We start from the raw sequence: 22781 nt of genomic DNA on the forward strand, positions 1-22781 counted from the left end.
ATGATTTAAAATTACTTTTGTAATATTTGTAGTTAGGGTTTGAATTTTATATATATATATATATATATATATATATATATATATATATATATATATATATAGTTCAGAAAATTTATAAAAAATTTCATTATATAATATACTAATTTACAACTACATGATGAACATGACTTGCTTTCTATTAGATCACTTCTTGATTTTTTTTTAATAATTTGCTGTAACTTTTTGGTGGATTTTTTTAATCTGTTTTTATTTTTTATCTTTCTCTATTGTTGACTATTGATAGCATAACCAGCACACGTGTTTTAATGTGTTGGACACGTGTTGTGTTACACTATCACCGCGACCACAACCAATCTTTATCCTCCAAATATCATCGCTTCCCGATTTCAGTTGATAATCTCAATCGATGAAGTTAATCAATTTTTTTTTGTTCAGGGTTAGCTTCATCGACTGCACACAATCATCTTCTTCTTTACTGGGCGACGTCTCATTTCTTCTACCCGCGCCGCCGCCGACGGTGCTTCTGCTGCTTCCATCCGCCAGCGATGCCTTCTGTCTACTCCACCATCGGCACGTCGGTTCCCTTTCTATGTTATCCACTAACCAATGCGCCTTACAATCGCCAACAATCTCTCTAGATTCCCATGAATCGGTACTCCAGTTGGGTTTCACCAAATGTTTAGCGTGATTAACAAGACAGGTCAATTTTTGTTTTCTAATTCCACCAGTTGTTTCTCAGTTTCATAATTTTTTTGTGTCTTTCAATCTTATTGACTTTAATTTCACCTTGAGTTTATTTGGATTTGACCCTTGATGATTCTCTGTTTTTGATTGTCGCCCCCATCAAAAGCAAGTGCTTAACTGGTCCGCTTTCTTCTATTACTATGTTGCACACACCAACTGCTCGACGTATTGCTCCACCAACTGCTCGACGTATTGCTCCAAAGAGTAATCATCTTTTTTACTTTTTTTTGTTGTATTTACTAGAAGTTACAACCGTATTAACTGCTTCATTGCATAATTTGGGTTTATTATTATGTGATTTCATATTTTTTATTGAAATCGAAAACCACATGTGATGAATAATTATTATTTTTTTCAGGCGAGACATGCTATATTTCTTATCGGCAAGAATAAGGCAACCCCAAGTTGAATACATTACATATTGGATTTCTATAGTTAGGTTTATTAGATTCGTGCTACTTTACAGTGAACTTCTGTTGACTTATGGATTTATGATCCATGATTACTCTATGGTGTAGTTTACTACTTTATCCTAATCATTCCTAGCAGTAATACAGAAATGATAAGTGTGGTTTAAGTATTGAATTTAGTTATATGTTTCACATTGAGGTTTGGTTCCATCATTTCTAGGGTTGTTCAATCTATGTTAACTTTAGATGGATAATTTAGTAATTTATGTTTTTATGGTTTATTGATTCTTTTGCAGACACCCACCAATGGACTGTGCAAAGAGACTGGATCCACTTGGCAATGTGAAAGAAATGAAGATTACAGAAAGAGGAAGTCCTTTTCTCCAGAGGTAAGTATATGTTTGGGTCATAAATTTTTTAAAAATATTTATTTTAGTATTGAATTTTTTTAAAGTGCTTCAGACTTTTCATAGGAAACTATGTACAGTGAGATGTTATTGATGGGTTTTATGCATAAGAAACAATCCTATGTGCTCATACAAACCCTAATGCTTGGATCTAGGTTTCTCTATTGTACATGCTTTGAATCCAAGTCTTGCAAACCCTAAACTAGCATACATATTATCAAAATAACAAACAACATCAGATCTAGATGTTTACCTCTTCAAATAGCTTGAATCTTCTTTGCTTGAGCTTAGAATCACAATTGTAATTCCTCTAATGGATCACAAACACCAAGTAGCAAGAAGGCAATAAGAGAGAGGAGGGAGGATGCTAGAAATCGGCCTAGGGTTTCTCTTGGAATAATGTCTAACCGATTTCCATAGCCTAGGGGTCATATTTATACTTGCAGGCTACTAGGGTTTCAGTCTAAACCCTAATGGACAGCTTAGCCACCAAGTAGCCCAAGGAACCTTCTGATATGAGGCCCTTGGACGAAAATATGATGGATACCCATCATAATTTCGTTCCCCCTTAAGTCCATTAGGATTCCTTAACCCAAAATCTAACTATCACACTTTTGACAGTTTATACCCCTTTATTTAATTAATCTCTTTTGGTCACCAAATTAATTCATAATTAATTTATGACTAATACTAATTAAATAAATATGATTTCTCCTTTAATATATTATTCTTATAATATATTAATAAACCATAATATCCTCTCTCTCATATCAAATTACCTTGTCAAGTTGCTTTGGTGAAGGCAACCCAAAAGGACCATGCACAACCGGGTCAAGTACATACCAAATATAGTTACGGGCTTAGACACTAATCCAACAGTCTCCCACTTGGATAAGTCTAGTAACTATATCTCACATACGTCTTCAGAATCCGATTAGCAATCGTAGCTCTTATACGCTTCTGTCACTCTGATCAAAATCCTGTCCTTCAGATAAGGGATCCTATAATCCTCTGTTCTAGATATCATTTAGACAATACTTATTGTCTAGCATTCTGTTTCTCGATCTCTGATTCGTTCGACATAGAATTCAGTTGAACACATCAACATTATCCTGACCGGGCCCGGCACATAAGTCAAACCAAATCATCGAGTGGCCAAGATATCGCTTTTATCCTCTTAGAATAAAAGGAACAGATAAACTTCGACTTATATGCTCTTATTATCTACTAGCTAAGTTACACACAATAATACGTTTTATAACATCAAGTTACTGTTCGAATAATCTTATTATTCAGGAAGTCAAAACATGCAAAATTGAAACAATAGATAAATAATCAACATAGGATAGTAACTTTCTTATAAATAAAACACCTTTATTTAATCATCAAATGTTGAATATAAAATTATCTATTACAAGTTTCCTACCTATCTAATCTAAACTAACATCGTCCTTTAGCTCAATGCTCCTAGCGTGCTTCAAATGCTTGACCCTACTCAGTCCCTTCGTAAGGGGATCTGCTGAGTTATCTTCTAACGATACCCTCTTCACAACGAGGAGTCCCTCTTCTACCCGATGTCTAATAAAATGATATTTCCTGTCGATATGTCGAGATCTGCCATGATCCCTTGGTTTCTTGGTCAAGGCAACAGCTCCTTCATTATCACAGAAAATTTCCATGGGCTCCTTTATGGTTGGCACAACTCCAAGGTCTCCTATGAAGTTCTTCAACCATATAGCCTCCTTTGACGCTTCGCTTGCCGCAATGTACTCCGATTCGCACGTTGAATCAACTACGGTCTCTTGCTTGGAACTCTTCCAAGTCACTGCTCCTCCATTCAGGGTAAAGACCCAGCCCGACTGTGATCGGTAATTATCCCGATCTGTCTGGAAACTAGCGTCACTGTACCCTCGCACCCTTAAGTCATCACTCCCACCGAGGACTAGAAACCATTCCTTGGTCCTTCGTAGGTACTTAAGAATATTCTTGACAGCAATCCAATGTGCTCTACCAGGGTTCCCTTGATATCTGCTGACCATGCTCAAAGCGAAGGCCACATCAGGGCGAGTACAGGTCATAGCGTACATAATCGAGCCAACTGCGGAAGCGTAAGGTACTCGGCTCATATCTGCTATCTCTGCCTCTGTACTTGGGCTCTGAGTCTTACTCAGTTTGGTATTGCATTGGATTGGTAACTCCCCTCTCTTGGAATTTTCCATACTAAAACGTTTTAGTACCTTTTCCAAGTATGTATCCTGACTGAGTCCTATCAGTCTCTTACTTCTGTCTCTCACTATCCTTATTCCCAGAATATATGCAGCTTCTCCGAGGTCCTTCATAGTGAAACACTTCCCAAGCCAGGACTTTACCTCCTGCAAGGTTGGGATGTCGTTTCCTATGAGTAGTATGTCATCGACATACAATACGAGGAAGCTCACTATACTCCCACTGGTCTTGACATACACACATGACTCATCCTCGTTTCGCAGAAAACCAAACTCTTTGACTTTCTCGTCAAAACAAAGATTCCATTTATCAGACTCTGGGCCTGCCATGGCTTCCTTATAGTTATTAGGTTCGTCCAGATTTACTAGTGTACTATCACTAATAAACGTATCCTCGTCAGTAGTAATATGGAAACCATAAAACTGGGGTGGAACAACAACTCTACTTGAACGTCTGAGAGGTAAGGACTGGTCAATTGGTTCAACAGGAGTTTCCTCCTCAGGTTGCATGCCAGTGTCAGAGGTTCCTTCATCTCCTGACTCTTGAAGCTCTTCAAGGTCAATCTGACTCCCACTGTCTCTTTGACTTATGGGTTCTCTCTCTCTGAAAACCCCTCTCCTAGCAACAAAGACAACATTGTCACTTGGTCTATAGAAGAGATAGCCAAAAGACTTCTGTGGGTAGCCGATGAAATAACACTTCTCACTACGAGGTTCTAGCTTGTCGTGAGTCTCTCGTCTTACGAAAGCTTCACAACCCCAAACCTTGATATGTGCTAACGAGGGAGCTTTCCCTGTCCACATCTCGTGAGGTGTCTGTTGGATATAGTGTCTAAGTCCATAACTTTATTTGGTATGTACTTGACCCGACCCGGCATGGTCCATTTGGGTTGCATGGCATTGCAATACTTGGATAGACTAAATGAGAGAATAAGGCACTTATGATTATTAATATATTATAAGTTCTAATATATTAATAATAGTATTATTTAATTAGTATTGATCAAGTATTAATCTAGGATTAATTTGGTGATCAAAGTGAGACTAATTAAATATATAGGGTTGATTATGACAATCATCAATTCTTTTATGGTGGATTAATGATCCATAGTTTATGGGTTATGGATGTAACCAAATGGAGCTCCATGGATGGTCCATGGGAGTTACAAATCCATGGGTCATGGGAAATCAAGAGTCATGACAATTAAGGGCATTCATGTGTAAACCCTAATTGTGACAACACTATAAAAGGAACCCTATAGCTAGCAAAAAGTGGAGCTAGTGGACATAGTGTTACTAGAGAGGGCATAACCAATTTTGAGTGCTAGAAGTATTCTCTCAAGTTATTCCAAGTCTTGTGGTGTTGTGTGAAGCATTTGAGGCACAACATTTGGGGTGCTAGGCTCACAAAGTCTTGAAGGTATCCAAGCAACAACAAGGTATGTATTTCTACTAGTTTTATGTTTTATGTAATCCCCATGCCATGCTAGTTAGGAAATAACCTTGAAAAAGTAATTTGCATGTATATAGAGAAAACATAGATTCAAGGTTATTAGGGTTGCATGTACACTTAGGAAGTGTTAGAATGCTCAAAACCCATCAGTGGTATCAGAGCCTAGGACTGTTTTCTGTATACTTGATGCAAAACTGCTTAAAAATCGAAAATTCTGCATTCTGACGACTAGACTCGCCGAGTCCATGGGGAGGACTCGCCGAGTCCATGAACAAATTCATCCTACTCGGCGAGTAGAATAATGCACTCGGCGAGTAGGAGCGTGCTGGGCAGTTTTTTCGAGTTTTGTTGCTGGAAATGGATTAAGATCATTATCCCAATCTGTTTTGGACTTGTAAAATCTGTTTTTCAAAATGATAATGATTATGTTAACCCATTTTACATGGCTTTTATCAATTTTCAAGTATTGTATATAGTTATATGATTTCTTGAAATTGCTTAATATGAATTTGTGTTCTTATGAGTTTTTAGAAGATCATAGGAATTATGTGTAACCACCATGTGTGTTTAATTCATGATCTTAATGGCTATGATGGTGTCCATAACTTGTCCTCAAGTTATGGATAACCAAAAGTCACTTCTTTTAATTATGATTAAAGAACTAAAGAGGTTTCATAAAATGAAGAGTCTTCATTTTTATGAACCATTAAAACTCATAAGTTACAAATTGAAGAGACTTGGAATAGTTTCAAATCTTGCCCTCAAGTTTTGGAATTTGAAAAGTCTTATACTTTAATACTTTAATTCCAAATTAAACCTTAGATTTTTAAAAAGGTTTAAAAATCAACACTTATACTATTATTATAATTTTATTATATAGATATGTATAAGAATATGTCATTCTTACTGTTAGTAGGCCTCATTCACGAAGCCGGTCTATAAGGGGGGTATAAGGTTGTTGCCTATAAAATGGTGACTTAATGGGTGTCCACTCTCACCCACCGCTTCCTTGATCGGTGGAGGGTCGTTAGCCGAACGGGTAGGATACGACTTTAAATACTTGTTAAAAGTATAATGAATTATAAAGTAACTATACATTATAAATTCCCAATCTTAGTTACTTTAGGAAAATGTGAAATTGGTGCTAGCCCATAAAATTACACTTTGTACCTTACCAAGTCGTTAGTGGAGCGTGTGTGGTTAACCGGCACACTAATATGGACTAGTAAGAGTGGCAAAGGGTAACTTGACTTTATTATAGATCGGTGGAGCGTGTGTGGTTAACCGGCACATCGATTAGGTAATATTGTTGAGGGTACCAAGTCAATTTGTATGGTTATTCACACCTTGTTTGTGATCCTCGGCATCCCAGTCACAAACTTGAGAGGGCACAATCGAGATTCAAACATGCCATTGAAAAGTTCAATGTATCTCAAAAGATCTAGGAGTTTCAAAACCAATAAAACCTAATAATAAAATATTTCGTTCTTATGGTGGAAATTGGTAAATCGTCATTTACCTACCTTCAAATATTTTATAGTATGGATTACGGCATCCCTCTTCCAACTATAAATAGTTTGTTGGATCCTAGCCTTAATATTTCATTTGGGTGAATTATTAAGGATTCCTAATCTAATGAAACTTGTCTTTCTTTCCTTTCAGATGTCTTCCAACAATGCTTCTGGCTCAAACCCAACAGGCTCCTTTTCCCTTATGAACTTGTGTGGTAAGGTCATCTTTGATGGATCCAATTTCAATGAGTGGATCAGAAACATCAGAATGATTACCCGCTACGAGGACAAAGAATATGTCCTCGATAGGGAGCTTAAGGTTGTGAATGAAGCCACTGCTACTCCTGAAGAGTTTGCGGAGTTTGTTGCACATGAAAAGGATGCTACTAAAGTAGCATGCATCATGATGGCCACCATGACTCCTGAACTTCAAAAATCCTATGAAGATTTCTACCCCTATGAGATGCACCTGGATCTGATGGAAAGGTACCATCAGAGCGCGCGTCAGGAGAGGTATGAAATCATCTCCTCCATGATAACCGCAAGGATGAAGGATGGTGAACCCATCACCGGTCACTTGCAGAAGATGCAAAGGTTCGTTGACCGGTTGCTGAAGCTAAATGTTGACTTTCCTGAGGAAATGGCGATTGACATCATTCTCCATTCCTTACCTCCAAGTTATGATCAGTTTCGTATGACTTATCATATGAACAAGGAGGAAGTCACACTTAGCAAACTTCAAGGACTCTTAAGGACAGCTGAAAATGGCCTTAAGGGTAAAGCGGTTGCTACTTCTACTCCTTCAACAGCCCCTGTTCTGGCTATTGGGCAGGGAAAGGGTAAGAAAAGGAAAAACCCTTCGAAGGGTACCAAGGGTAAGACTCTTGATGGTTCCTCTTCAAGTGGGACAAAGAAAGGTCCCATTACTCCTTCTTCAAACCCAAAGGAAGCACAATGCTTCTATTGCCAGGATAAGGGACACTTCAAGCGAAGCTGCCCCAAATATCTGCAAGATCTAAAGGATGGGAAGGTTAAACCCACCCATGCAGGTATTTACACAATATTGTCTAACAACTCATCTAATGCTAATTCTTGGGTGCTTGATACAGGGTGTGGTATTCACATTTGTACTGATTTGCAGGCACTAAGAAGAAGTGAGCAAGTGGAGCACAGGAAGATAAACTTAGTCATGGGCAACAGGAAAGCATCACCTGTTACCAAGATAGGAGTTTATTCTTTATTGCTTAATAATGGGTTAATGTTAGATTTGAATAAGTGTTGTTACTCGCCCGAAATGGCGAGAAATATTATTTCCTTTCATGGCTTGTACAAACAAGGTTTTACATTTTCATTTGATAATAAAAATGGTGCTATTAATGTTTATTACAATGATGTATTTTACTTTAAAGCATTACCTTGTGATGGTGTATATGAAGCCGTGAATGTTGTAGACAATCTAGGAAATAATGTGTTGTATATTGATTCTTTAGATAGCTTGGATAAAGCATCCTTGTGGCATTGTCGACTTGGACATGTTAACAAGAAGCGCATAGGCCAACTCCAAAAGGTTGGAGTCTTGGAATCATTTGACCTCAAGTCAGATGATAGTTGCGAGTCTTGTTTACTTGGAAAAATGACAAAGTCACCCTTCACAGGTACTTGTGATAGGGGTGAAGGTTTGTTGGACCTTGTACACACGGATGTGTGTGGGCCCTTCAGAGTTGCTACAAGGGATGCTAATCGCTATTATGTGACTTTTACTGATGATTACAGTAGATATGGATATATTTACTTAATCAAGCATAAGTCAGAAACCTTTGAAAAGTTTAAAGAGTTTAAGCAGGAAGTTGAGAATCAATTGGGCAGGAACATCAAGATGCTCCGATCCGATCGAGGAGGAGAGTATCTTAGCATTGAGTTCCTTGACTATCTTAAGGAATGTGGGATTGTCTCACAATTGACACCTCCCAGAACACCACAGTTGAATGGTGTAGCTGAGAGGCGCAATCGAACCTTGTTGGATATGGTTCGTTCCATGATGAGTCGAGCTTCATTACCAATCTCTTTCTGGGGGTATGCCTTAGAGACTGCCGCCCATATCCTTAATCTAGTCCCTACTAAAAAGGTTGCCAAAACACCTCACGAGATGTGGACTGGGAAAGTTCCCAATTTGGACCACATCAAGATTTGGGGTTGTGAAGCTTTCGTGAGGCGTGAGACTCATGATAAGCTTGAACCTCGAAGTGAGAGGTGTTTTTTCATCGGCTACCCACAGAGATCCTTTGGTTACCTCTTCTACAGACCTAGTGATAATGTGGTTTTTGTAGCAAGAAGAGGAGTCTTTCGTGAGAGAGAATTCATAAGCCAAGGGGACAGTGGGAGGCAAATTGACCTTGAAGAGCTTCAAGAGTCAAGTGGTGAAGGAACCTCTAATGCTATCGACCAACCTGAGGAAGAAACTCCTGTTGATCTGATAGATGAGTCTGTACCTCCAAGACGTTCCACTAGGGTGAGGAACACACCTGATTTTTATTATGGTTATCACATCACCACTGAAGGTGATACATTTATTAGTGATAGTACACTAATAGATTTGGATGAACCTAATAATTACAGGGAAGCCATGGCAGGCCCTGAGTCTGCTAAATGGAAGGAGGCTATGGACAGCGAGATTCAGTCCATGTATGACAATCAAGTTTGGAACTTGGTTAACAATGTACCAGGTCGTAAGACAGTTGGGTGCAAATGGATCTTCAAGAAGAAGACCGACATGGATGGGAAGGTACACACTTATAAAGCGCGACTGGTTGCGAAGGGCTTTACTCAAACTCCGGGAGTTGACTATGATGAGACCTTCTCACCAGTAGCTAAAATTAAGTCTATTAGAGTATTGTTAGCCATAGCTGCATTTCATGATTATGAAATATGGCAAATGGATGTCAAAATCGCTTTCCTTAATGGAAAGTTGGCTGAGGATGTTTACATGGCTCAACCAGAGGGTTTTGTCGATACAAGATACCCTAATAGAGTGTGTAAGCTTGATAAATCCATTTATGGATTGAAACAAGCATCTCGCAGATGGAATCTTTGCTTTGATGAGAAAGTCAAAGAGTTTGGCTTTTCTAGGAGTGAGGATGAGTCTTGTGTGTATGTCAGGGCTAGTGGGAGCATAGTTAGCTTCTTGGTGTTGTATGTGGATGACATACTTCTCATAGGAAACGACGTCCCAACCTTGCAGGAGGTTAAGTCCTGGCTTGGGAAGTGTTTCGCTATGAAGGACCTTGGGGAAGCTGCCTATATCCTAGGGATAAGGATATTGAGAGATAGGAGTAAGAGACTAATTGGACTTAGTCAAAGTACTTATGTGGATAAGGTACTGAAGAGGTTCAGTATGCAAGATTCCAAGAAAGGAGAATTACCAATCCAGAGTAATGCCAAGCTGAGTAAGACTCAGAGTCCGAGTACAGAGGCTGAGATAGCTGAAATGAGTCATATACCATATGCTTCCGCTGTGGGCTCGATCATGTATGCTATGACTTGTACTCGCCCTGATGTGGCCTTTGCTTTGAGCATGGTCAGTAGATATCAAGGGAACCCTGGCAAGGCACACTGGACAGCGGTAAAGAACATTCTCAAGTATCTGCGGAGGACTAAGGATTGGGTCCTTACCCTCGGGGGCAGTGATGACTTGAGAGTGGAAGGATATAGCGATGCTAGCTTTCAGACTGATAGGGATAATTTCCGCTCTCAGTCAGGCTGGGTCTTTATCCTAAATGGAGGGGCAATTACTTGGAAAAGTTCCAAGCAGGAGACAGTAGCTGATTCTACTTGTGAATCAGAGTACATAGCAGCAAGTGAAGCAGCTAAGGAGGCGATATGGCTAAAGAACTTCATCGGAGACCTTGGAGTTGTACCAGCTATAAAAGAGCCAATGGAAATTTTCTGTGACAGCGAAAGTGCGGTTGCTTTGGCTAAGGAACCAAGAGATCACGGGAGATCTAGGCACATTGACAGAAAATACCATTTCATAAGACATCGAATAGAAGAAGGACTCCTCGTGGCTAAGAGGGTATCATCAGATGAGAACCCGACAGATCCCCTCACGAAGGGACTGACCAGGGTTAAGCATTTACAGCATGCGAGGCGCATTGGGCTGAAGGATGATATTAGTTTCAATAATTAGATTCCTGAAACTTGTAAAATGTAATTGACATTTGATGATAAATAAAAGTTGTTATTTATTTATGAGTAAGGTGTTACTATCTTATGTTGATTGTTTACTATGTTTCAATTTTGCATGTTTTTACTTCCAGAATAATTATGTTATTATTCAAACCATCCACAGTCAGTCAAACTTTGGAAGTAAGTATTGATTTAAGACTGTCATGAATTTGGCTTGTATGATTTGTCTAAAAGTGCTTTGGACAATGCAATGGTTGCTACAACATTCATGAGTACTCATAAGGGCTGAGTATTGGATCCAACCCACGCTCACTTGCATCACTTCATGGAATTTATCTCGAGTGATCGTGAGACGGTAATATCAAATAAATCTTCAAACCTAGAGATATGAGTTGTTGACTATGAGTTGGTTATTCATTGATTGCACGAAAACGCATTGGTAACTCGATGTCATAAAACGTGCCTTTGTGAGTAATTCAACAAGTAGTTAGTACAAGCATATCAGTCGAAGTTTATCTGTTCCTTCTAGAAATAGAAGCGATATCTGGGCCCCTCGATGATTTGGTTTTGACCTATGTACCGGGCCCGGTCAGAACCTAATTGATGTGTTCAATTTAGTTCTATGTCGAAACAAATCAGAGATCGAGAAACAAATGCTGGACAATAAGTAAGACCATGTTCCATGTGTTTGTCCGGCTGATATCATGAGAACAGAGGATTATATGATCACTTATCTTAAATGGCGTATCATCATCATCTCAGTTCCGAGAGACTTTGAAAGAGCTACGATTGCTAGTCGGATTTTGAAGTCATATTCGCAAATATAGTTATTAGACTTATCCAAGTGGGAGACTGTTGGATATAGTGTCTAAGTCCATAACTTTATTTGGTATGTACTTGACCCGACCCGGCATGGTCCATTTGGGTTGCATGGCATTGCAATACTTGGATAGACTAAATGAGAGAATAAGGCACTTATGATTATTAATATATTATAAGTTCTAATATATTAATAATAGTATTATTTAATTAGTATTGATCAAGTATTAATCTAGGATTAATTTGGTGATCAAAGTGAGACTAATTAAATATATAGGGTTGATTATGACAATCATCAATTCTTTTATGGTGGATTAATGATCCATAGTTTATGGGTTATGGATGTAACCAAATGGAGCTCCATGGATGGTCCATGGGAGTTACAAATCCATGGGTCATGGGAAATCAAGAGTCATGGCAATTAAGGGCATTCATGTGTAAACCCTAATTGTGACAACACTATAAAAGGAACCCTATAGCTAGCAAAAAGTGGAGCTAGTGGACATAGTGTTACTAGAGAGGGCATAACCAATTTTGAGTGCTAGAAGTATTCTCTCAAGTTATTCCAAGTCTTGTGGTGTTGTGTGAAGCATTTGAGGCACAACATTTGGGGTGCTAGGCTCACAAAGTCTTGAAGGTATCCAAGCAACAACAAGGTATGTATTTCTACTAGTTTTATGTTTTATGTAATCCCCATGCCATGCTAGTTAGGAAATAACCTTGAAAAAGTAATTTGCATGTATATAGAGAAAACATAGATTCAAGGTTATTAGGGTTGCATGTACACTTAGGAAGTGTTAGAATGCTCAAAACCCATCAGTGTCTTGGTAACCTTCTTGGTGGGAACTAAGTTAAGGATATGGGCGGCAGTCTCTAAGGCATACCCCCAGAATGAGATTGGTAACGAAGCACGACTCATCATAGAGCGAACCATGTCCAACAAGGTTCGATTACGTCTCTCAGCCACACCATTCAATTGTGGCGTTCTAGGAGGCGTCAATTGTGAAACTATTGCACACTCTTTTAGATAGTCGTGAAACTCAAGACTTAGGTACTCTCCCCCCCCCGATCAGATCGAAGCATCTTGATTTTCCTGCCCAGCTGATTTTCCACTTCATTCTTAAACTCTTTGAATTTCTCAAAGGTTTATGACTTTTGCTTAATCAAGTAGATATATCCATATCTGCTATAATCGTCTGTAAAAGTCACGTAGAAGCGACAAGCGTCCCTTGTGGTGGATCTAAAGGGTCCACATACATCTGTATGTATGAGATCCAATATACCCTCACCCCTTTCACATATGCCAGTAAAGGGTGACTTGGTCATCTTCCCAAGTAAACAAGACTCACACACATCATCGTCCCTTAGGTCGAATGACTCCAAGACTCCATCCTTTTGGAGTTGGGCTATGCGTTTCTTGTTAACATGGCCAAGGCGACAATGCCACAAGCATGCTTTGTCCAAACTTGTGGACGAATCAATATTCAAAACATCATTTCCTAAATTACCAATAACTAACACAGATTCATAAATCCCATTACAAGGTAATGCATTGAAATAAAAGACACCATTCAAATAAGCATTAATAGAACCATTACTATTATCAAACGAATATCTGAAACCTTGTCTAAACAATCCATGAAAAGAAATGATGTTCCTTGCCATATCTGGCGAATAGCAACAATTATTTAAATCTAGTCCTAACCCATTACTCAACACTAAGGAATAAACTCCGATCTTGGTTACTAGTGAAGACTTCTTGTTTCCCATGATCAAGCTTATCCTTCCATGCTCCACTTCCCTACTTTTTCTTAGCCCCTGCAAATCAGAACAAATGTGGCAACCACATCCTGTATCAAGGACCCATGAAGTAGCAAGTGATGAGTTATTAGATTTAATTAAATACATACCTGCGAAGGTGGGCTTTATCTTCCCATCCTTGATATCCTGCAGATACTTGGGGCAACTTCGTTTCCAGTGGCCCTTCTGGTGGCAGTAGAAGCACTCTGCTTCCTTGGGGTCAGAAGAGGGTTTAATAGAACCTGCTTTGGTCCCACTAGAAGAGGAACCATCTTGGGTCTTACCCTTATGGTGGCTCTTGGAAGGAGCCTTCCTCTTCTTACCCTTTCCTTGGCTAATTGCCAACACAGGAGCAGCTACAGTAGAGGATGTTGCAACAGATTTGTCCTTGAGGTTGCTCTCAGCTGTCCTCAGAAGCCCTTGGAGTTTACTCAGGGTGACCTCTTCCTTGTTCATGTGGTAGGTCATCCTGACTTGGTTGTAGCAGGAAGGCAAGGAGTGGAGGATGATGTCGATAGCCAAATCCTCATCAAACTTAACATTAAGTTTGTGAAGACGATCAACATACCTTTGCATTCTTTGCAAATGAGATGTTAGGGATTCTCCACTTCCTATCCTAGCGGTGATCATATTGGTGATGATCTCATAGCGCTCTTGCCTCGCGCTCTGGTGGTACCTGTCCATCAAATCTTGATGCATTTCATATGGATACATGTCCTCATAGGACTTTTGGAGTTCGAGGTTCATGGTGGCCAACATGATGCAATGAACTTTCGTTGCATCACGCTCGTGGGCCTCAAAGGCGGCCAGCTCTTCAGGAGTAGCTTCTTCTGGGTCAATCTTCTCTAGCTTCTCGTCGAGGACATATTCTTTGTCCTCGTAGCGAGTTATCATGCGAATGTATCTCATCCACTCGTTGAAGTTCGAGCCATCAAATGTCACCTTTTGACACAGGTTCATCAACGAGAACGACCTAGAAGTGTTGTTGTTTGCGTTTGCATTAGACATCTGAAATAGAAATGAACAAGGTTTGATTAGAAATGAATCCCCAATTAAACACCCAAATGAGAAATTAGGGCTATGATCCAACAACATTATATACAACTTAGAAAAGGGATGCCGTAATCTAAAAGTAAATAATATTGAAGATAAGTGAATGACGATTCACTAATTTTCACCATGCAAAACTAAAAGAATTAAGTTTTAAATGTATTTGAAAATTCCTAGATTTCTTTTGAGATTCATTGAACATTTCAATGGCATGTTTAAATCTCGATATGCACTTCAGATTTGCGACTGGGATGCCGAGGATCGCAAATAAGTTTGTGAATAACCATGCGAATCAACATGGTGTACTTAATGTCTTCATCACCTAATCAATGTGCTGGTTAGCCACGCACGCTCCATTGATCTATGATAAAACCTCGAGCCACCCTTTGTCACCAATGTCAATCCCAAATTAGTGTGCCGGTTAACCACGCACGCTCCACTAACGTTTGACATGGGTACAAAGTGTAATTCCATGGAGTAGCATCATTTTCACATTTTACCCTAAAGTAACTAAGATTGGGAATTTATAAAACAATGTAGTTACTTTAATATTTCCATTATACTTATAATGATGAATTAAATGCCCTATCCTATCCGTTCGGCTAACGACCCTCCACCAGTCAAGCAAGCGGTAGGTGTGAGTGTACACCCATTAAGCACCATTTTATAGGCAGCAACCTTATACCCACCTTATAGACTGGCTTCGTGAATGAGGCCTACTAGCGATAAGACTAGCTTATTCTTATACATATATATTAATTAATCTTGTAATAATATAATAGCATAAGGTTGAATTTTAAACTTGTAAAATTCTAAGGGTTTGAAATTTAAATTATTCAAATTAAACTTTTAATCACAAAATTCAAATTTCAAAACTTGAGGGCAAGTTTTGAACTTTTCAAAACATAAGGGATCAAATAACACATAATTTAAATTAAACAATTAATTTCATAATTATCTATATTTGATCTAACTTTATTTAGTCATTAGATAATTACCAAATAATTTTAAATAATCCATATTTATCATATAAACAACCAATATTCAAAAGATTTGAAATTATCTATTGTTTTGGCAAGGATAATCATTTAATTAAGATAAAATTTGGATTTTAACTTCAAAAAACGATTTAGGCATTGTATCCAAGTCAAAACAGCAACTAAATCCCGAAATATCCTCTGTCTGACGCTCGAACTCGCCGAGTCAGCTCTGAACTCGCCGAGTAGGGGCCAACTCGCCGAGTCCAGATACTGACTCGCCGAGTTGAGTCGGGCAGAGGCAAAAAAACTCGATTTTCAGCAAGCAAAACAATTAAGCATCACATACAATTGAAACCAATCAAGGCTCTGATGCCACTGATGGGTTTTATGCATAAGAAACAATCCTATGTGCTCATACAAACCCTAATGCTTGGATCTAGGTTTCTCTATTGTACATGCTTTGAATCCAAGTCTTGCAAACCCTAAACTAGCATACATATTATCAAAATAACAAACAACATCAGATCTAGATGTTTACCTCTTCAAATAGCTTGAATCTTCTTTGCTTGAGCTTAGAATCACAATTATAATTCCTCTAATGGATCACAAACACCAAGTAGCAAGAAGGCAATAAGAGAGAGGAGGGAGGATGCTAGAAATCGGCCTAGGGTTTCTCTTGGAATAATGTCTAACTGATTTCCATAGCCTAGGGGTCATATTTATACTTGCAGGCTACTAGGGTTTCAGTCTAAACCCTAATGGACAGCTTAGCCACCAAGCAACCCAAGGAATCTTCTAGAATGAGGCCCTTGGACGAAAATATGATGGATACCCATCATAATTTCGTTCCCCCTTAAGTCCATTAGGATTCCTTAACCCAAAATCTAACTATCACACTTTTGACAGTTTATACCACTTTATTTAATTAATCTCTTTTGGTCACCAAATTAATTCATAATTAATTTATGACTAATACTAATTAAATAAATATGATTTCTCCTTTAATATATTATTCTTATAATATATTAATAAACCATAATATCCTCTCTCTCATATCAAATTACCTTGTCAAGTTGCTTTGGTGAAGGCAACCCAAAAGGACCATGCACAACCGGGTCAAGTACATACCAAATATAGTTACGGGCTTAGACACTAATCCAACAGTTATGACTTCATTAAATCTAAGTATCTGATTGTTCTAGCATTGCAGGTTATTATAGATTGTTGTTGTGGAGGATAAAGTTGCTTAATATCAGTTCTAGGGTGGTTAATAGCAGTTAGATATAACTGTCATCAGTTACAATTGGACTATGTATTTCAAGCAAAAGCTTAATGTGGAAAGCATGTAGACACAGCGATGACGTAAACTGGAAATCATAATCAAGCATGACTCCCTTTTATTATCACTTTACTGTCATCAAAGCTTTGATTTCAATTATTGGTGTCTTTGTAGGTATTCATTTTTCTCTTCCCCAATTCCTTATCCTAATCTTCCAATAGCTTATTAGACTCTTTTCATTTATGTATAAGTTATTAGACTCCAATTCAAATGTATTTTGCACTAAATGCCTTTTTTGTAATTTAATTGTTGACTTTATACTTTGGTTTTAATTGGTTCATGTCTTTGTGTTTTGGAGCGATATATGAAGCCCGTGTAATATTACATGCATAAAAAGTTTCTTATCATACTAATTTTCTATAGTTTACATAAGAAATGTCGAGCCATTGTGTCTTTTTCATGGTTTAGTTGCTGATTATTTACTTTGAATTTACAAGCCAAGGAAGGATGCGTAATATCACAAATGTCATGGGTTTGCTTCAGGTATATATATTCCTTTTTTTTTACTATTTCAATGAATACTCATTTTTCATAAATAATTTTCAGTTTTTCTACTCTTTGGTAGGAAAAAGGCTCATCAGAAAATGTGTTTAAAGCAATAGGCAGAGCAATAAATAAAACTGTTACAATTGTATAGTTGATAAATGTATAATTGATGGCAATTTTTCACTACCAACAACAGTTAAATAAAAAAGAGAACATACATTTTTTTGGTTTTGTCAAATAACACCTTGGTGTTTTACATTTGCACATATAGGAGAACGTGAAAGAAACCAAGAAGGGAAAGTTTGCGGTTGAGCTCATATGATCTTCATAGTGATGATTTACTTTGTATGTTACCCTGTTAAATTTTTTATCGGTATTTTGAAACTTGAAACTTAAAACGGGTGAAATGTGGCATTGGATTACTTTGCCGTATCTAATCCCGCAAAGCGGGGTTCTTCCCTAGTTTTCTACTAAATTGTGATATTAGTTGTTTTTCTTTGGTTTAATTTATAGTAGTTATTTTCTAGTTAGAATATTGTTCTGTGTGATCGATACACGACTTACTTTACTATTATATATTCTAATTAGATACACTGCCTAAGTGCGTTTTAGTTAGTTAAGTTCTAGTTAGAATACCGTTTTGGGCCAGTTTTCGCGCACTCGCGCACTGACTAATCCCCGCTGCAAACATGAGGTTATGTCTCATGCTTTGGAGTCAGTGCAGACGAACCTTCATGGCCACATGAGCTGAGTAGTGTCAAGACTTGAATATAGGTCAATAGCTTATCCACTATATCTTCTACATGTTTTAGCAAGTCACCACAACCCAAACCGATTGATGCAGTGGCATTGTTTCCAACGAAACAAATGTTTTGCTCTATCTCTTTCAATTGCTAAACTCATTTCTCTTAAGGATCTATCTCTATTCCAATAAGAAAGAAAACCATTTTGTTATAAAACTTTCTGCATTTGAATTTTTCCCTAGGATTATTTTTAACAATCCTCGGGTTAATAAAATAAATAATAAACTTTTAGAAAAAAATGTATATTAAGGTAGTGTTATTATTATTGTAAATGATCATTTTAACTACTTATTTAAATCTGTTATATATATATATATATATATATATATATATATATATATATAGAAGTTCATTTGAGATCATGCTAAATTTATAAGACATGAGACGCGATCTTAACCACTCATCTCGGAGATCAAAAAATTTAAAAAAAAAAATTGTAAAATGCAAAATTAAAGGAAAAATCCGAAAAAATAATATTATTTTCGTCATTTAATTTATCCAAAAAATATAAAAAAAATGAAAAACTTACTGTTTTTGTTTTCAAAATATATGTGAAATGTTCTAATGATATATTACACTGTAAATATTCAAATCAAAATTTTAAAATGTTAGATTATTTTAATATTCTACTAAAATTGTTAGATATATTAAAATATTCTAATATTCTATTAGAATGGTTAGATTAGTTAGAATATTCTACTATTCGATTAAATTGTTTGAATATTTATAGTTTATTATTTTAGTAGAATATTCTAACATTGTAAAAGTTCGATTTGAATATTTACAATATAATATTCTATTTAAATATTTCACGTGTACTTCAAAAAAAGACGGTAATTTTTTTGGATAATCTAAATGACAAAAATAATATTTAAAAAAGAAATTGAAAATTTTCATTAATTTTGCAATTTAAAAATATTCTTTTGATCTCCAAAATGAATGGTTATGATTATGTCCTCATGTCTCACAAAATATGATTGTCTTTTATATATATATATATATATATATATATATATATATATATATATATATAGAGAGAGAGAGAGAGAGAGAGAGAGAGAGGTAAGTTCAATTGAGAAAATAAAAAAGGTTGAGAATGGAGGAATAATTCTCAGCCACTCATTTATTTTTGCCGCAAAAGCCTCCGTTGTAACAGCGAAAATGGATAAGGAATACACATGTGTTTCCAACAAAACATGTTTCCTTAAACAATGCTAATCATTACCTTAATATATACAAAAACATAGTTTTTTTCGTTTTTTTAATTTTTAAAAAACTATTTTTATTGAAAAATGATTTTAAATATATCAAAATTCATGATTTTTTATTCTCTACAAATAGACATTCATATTGATATACTTTTAAGATAAAATAAAAAAATTATTTTTTTTATATTTTCAGCTATCGTTATTTATAAGTGAATAAAAATGCATCAGATTTTTGCTACAGTACATTCGTTATTCACTTATGAATAAAAATATATAATTAATTTTTTTTACAGTTTAAGTATCATTTATACTACTTATGCATATATGAATAACAAATTAACTGTAACAAAAATCTGATAAATGTTTTATTCATATATGAATATAAAATATTAACGACAACTAATACACGTTTTATTCGTATATAAATAATATATATGACAAAAGATGATGTAAAAAATATATTTTAAGTAAGAAAACTTTATTACGTGTCATATTCATATATAAACGATACTTAAACTATAAAAAAAGTTAAGCATACGTTTTATTTATAAGTAAATAACGAATGTACTGTAATAAAAATCTGATAGATTTTTATTCACTTATGAATAACGAGAGCTGAAACTCTAAAAAAAATAAATTTTTTATTTTATCTTAAAACTATATCAATATGAATGTATATTTATAGAGAATAAAAAATTATGAATTTTGATATATTTAAATAATTTTTCGATAAAAATGGCTTTCTAAAAATAAAAAAAATAAAAAAAGTATGTTTTTGTGTATATTAAGGTAATGATTAACATAGTTTAAGGAAACATGTTTGGTTGGAAAACACATGTTTATCCGTTATCCATTTCCGACGGTACGCCTAAGTGTTTTGCGGCAAAATAAATGTATGGATGAGAATCATTCCCCCATTCTCAATCTTTTTTTTTTCTCAATTGAACCCTCCTCTATATATATATATATATATATATATATATATATATATATATATATATATATAGGATCATGTATGATGTTTATTAATTTAATTGGATGGTTTTGATCCAATGTGAAAAAACTGATTAATCTTTATAAATATGAAGGTTAGTAATGTAAGTAATAAAAAGTTTAAGGGTTATTGGATAAAAGTTGAAGGGCAATATGGTCACTTAAATTAAATTGGAACGTTACATCGTCAGGAGAATCATCACATGCGTCTAAACCTTCTCAACAGCAAGACACATGTCGCCATTACAACAACTGGGTTTTTTTATTTTTTATTTTTTGTTTTTAGTTAATTATTTTTTTCCCTTTGTAACATCCCGGTTTAAGGTATTTCTAAATTCATCCCTATAGTTCTATGTCATGTCAAATTGGTCCCTAAGTCCAAGAATTATGCTTCAAGCCCTAGTGGCAATTTCGTAAATAGGGTAAGAGGAGTATGCCAAGAGTACATGTGTGTACGCGGAGCATACTAAGACGCGCCCTTATACGCTGGGCGTACACTTATGTACGCGGGGCGTACTAACGTCAGGAGGAAACCCTATTTTTTAGGGTTTGGGTGGTATTTAAGCAACATTATGATTCATTTCTCTCAACCTTTTTAGCCTCCACATCCTTTGAGACGTTTTCGCAAACCCTAGCCCCCTCAGTGTGTGTTTTAAGCTCAAGAGTGTGTTTTTGGTGTGTTAACGAAAGAAGAAGTTGCATCAAGGAGCCTTAAAGTGGAAGCAAGTTTGTGGATCTGGGATCTTTGTCTTCTTGAGAAGCTCCAGAAGGTATAAAGTCTATACATTGATGTCTTGGTTGTTAGATACCATTTTTGGATGTTTTATGTTGCTTTTCTTGTCCAAAAGGTCCCATCTTGTGCATGGTTTTTTATTGTCGTTTTGAGCTGTCCTTCCAGACCCTAGGAAGGGTCCTAAGCCATAAAAATGAGGTCCTAATTGCTAGAATAGCTTCATGTATTTTGTAGAAGGTCTTAATGGATTAAGACCTTGTGATAAGCACTTTCTGGGCTTGTAAAGTCATAAAGTTGGAAACTTTTATGACTTTAGGGTGCATTTGGACCGTAGATCTGAAGTATGGACTTGAGTTCTTAAGCCATTAAGGACTTAATGAAGTTTTTGGGGGTTGCAAGGGTACGCCCCACGTACGCAGTCAACCACCCCGATGGTGGTCAATGTGAGGATTGGAGTATGCTAAGTGTACCTTTGGAGTACGCCCCGCGTACTCGCACTGGGTCATCACGGTTGGGTTGACTCGGTTGGGTCGACTTGGCCGGGTTGACTCGGTTGACTTTGACCAAGTTTGACCTTGAGGGTATTTTGGGTATTTTGGGATTTTGATGGAAATTGTCACTTGGTGGAAATAGGTATCGGTTAGAGAGTTGTGATTCGGAGTCGGACCTCATCAGTTCTGTTTAGTTTTGTGAGGTGAGTTTTCCTCACTGTACTTGCGGGTCGAAGGCACCAATACCGACCCATTGGATTGATATCCTGTTATGCATGTTATTGTACTGTCGTGATTAGTTAGATCGGTATCCTGGTAGGATGATGTTATGCTTAGTAATATGTAGATCTGTTTGACTAGTTGTAGACTGTTGTATGATTATTTGTTATATGTACACATGTTTGGTCAGTGGTTGAGGCTTCACTGCTTTGTGCGTAAGACAACAGGCCGGGGCATACAACCCGATGGTTGAATGGGCCCAAGGGTATTCCATCCCAAGGATGATTTGACCCATAGTATGATGACATTCCAACCCGATGGTCGAGGGGCCTGGGGTATTTCAACATGATGGTTGATTGGATCTATATTATGTACACGGTTGGAATACCCCCGGCCCTCAACCATCGGGTTAGAATGCCAACATTCTATGTGTCCAATCAACCATCGGGTTGGAATACCCCCGACCCTCAACCTTCGGGTTGGAATGCCAACATATTGTAGGTCCAATCAACCATCGGGTTGGAATACCCCCGACACTCAACCATCGGGTTGGAATGCCAACATACTATGGGTCCAATCAACCGTCAGGTTGGAATACCCCAGGCCCTCAACCATCGGGTTGGAATACCCACGTATTACGAGTCCAATCATCCTCGGGATGGAATACTCTCACTACCAATCAAACAAGTGCACTTATATCAGATAATCATATAACAATCTACAGAGACAACATACTAGGGTCCAATCATCATCAGGGTGGAATACCCTTAACTACCAATCAAACATGTACACATATAACAGGTAATCACATAACAGTCTACAGACAGTCAAACCGATCTACAGATCTCTAATCATAGCAATATCCTATCTACCAGGATACCGATCTAACCGATCTCACTAATAATAAAGCAGGATAGCAATCCAAAGG

The 22781-nt window shown here is 36.9% G+C and overlaps 1 long non-coding RNA gene across 2 annotated transcripts; it reads left to right on the forward strand.

Annotated features, from left to right (window-relative positions):
- The first annotated feature begins 424 nt into the window (after positions 1-424).
- On the forward strand, positions 425-17723 carry LOC145116978 (uncharacterized). Of its 2 annotated transcripts, XR_013712416.1 has the most exons (5): positions 425-948; positions 1103-1543; positions 16792-17034; positions 17358-17403; positions 17486-17723. It is a non-coding gene; the product is annotated as an uncharacterized LOC145116978 (long non-coding RNA). The 2 variants fall into 2 exon arrangements; XR_013712415.1 differs by lacking the exons at positions 17358-17403; positions 17486-17723 and having other exon boundaries at positions 16792-17348.
- Positions 17724-22781: the final 5058 nt, after the last annotated feature.

The sequence above is a fragment of the Lactuca virosa genome, chromosome 5 (assembly GCF_052849685.1).
Source record: "Lactuca virosa cultivar CGN04683 chromosome 5, Lactuca_virosa_CGN04683_v6, whole genome shotgun sequence".
Taxonomy (NCBI): Eukaryota; Viridiplantae; Streptophyta; class Magnoliopsida; order Asterales; family Asteraceae; genus Lactuca; species Lactuca virosa.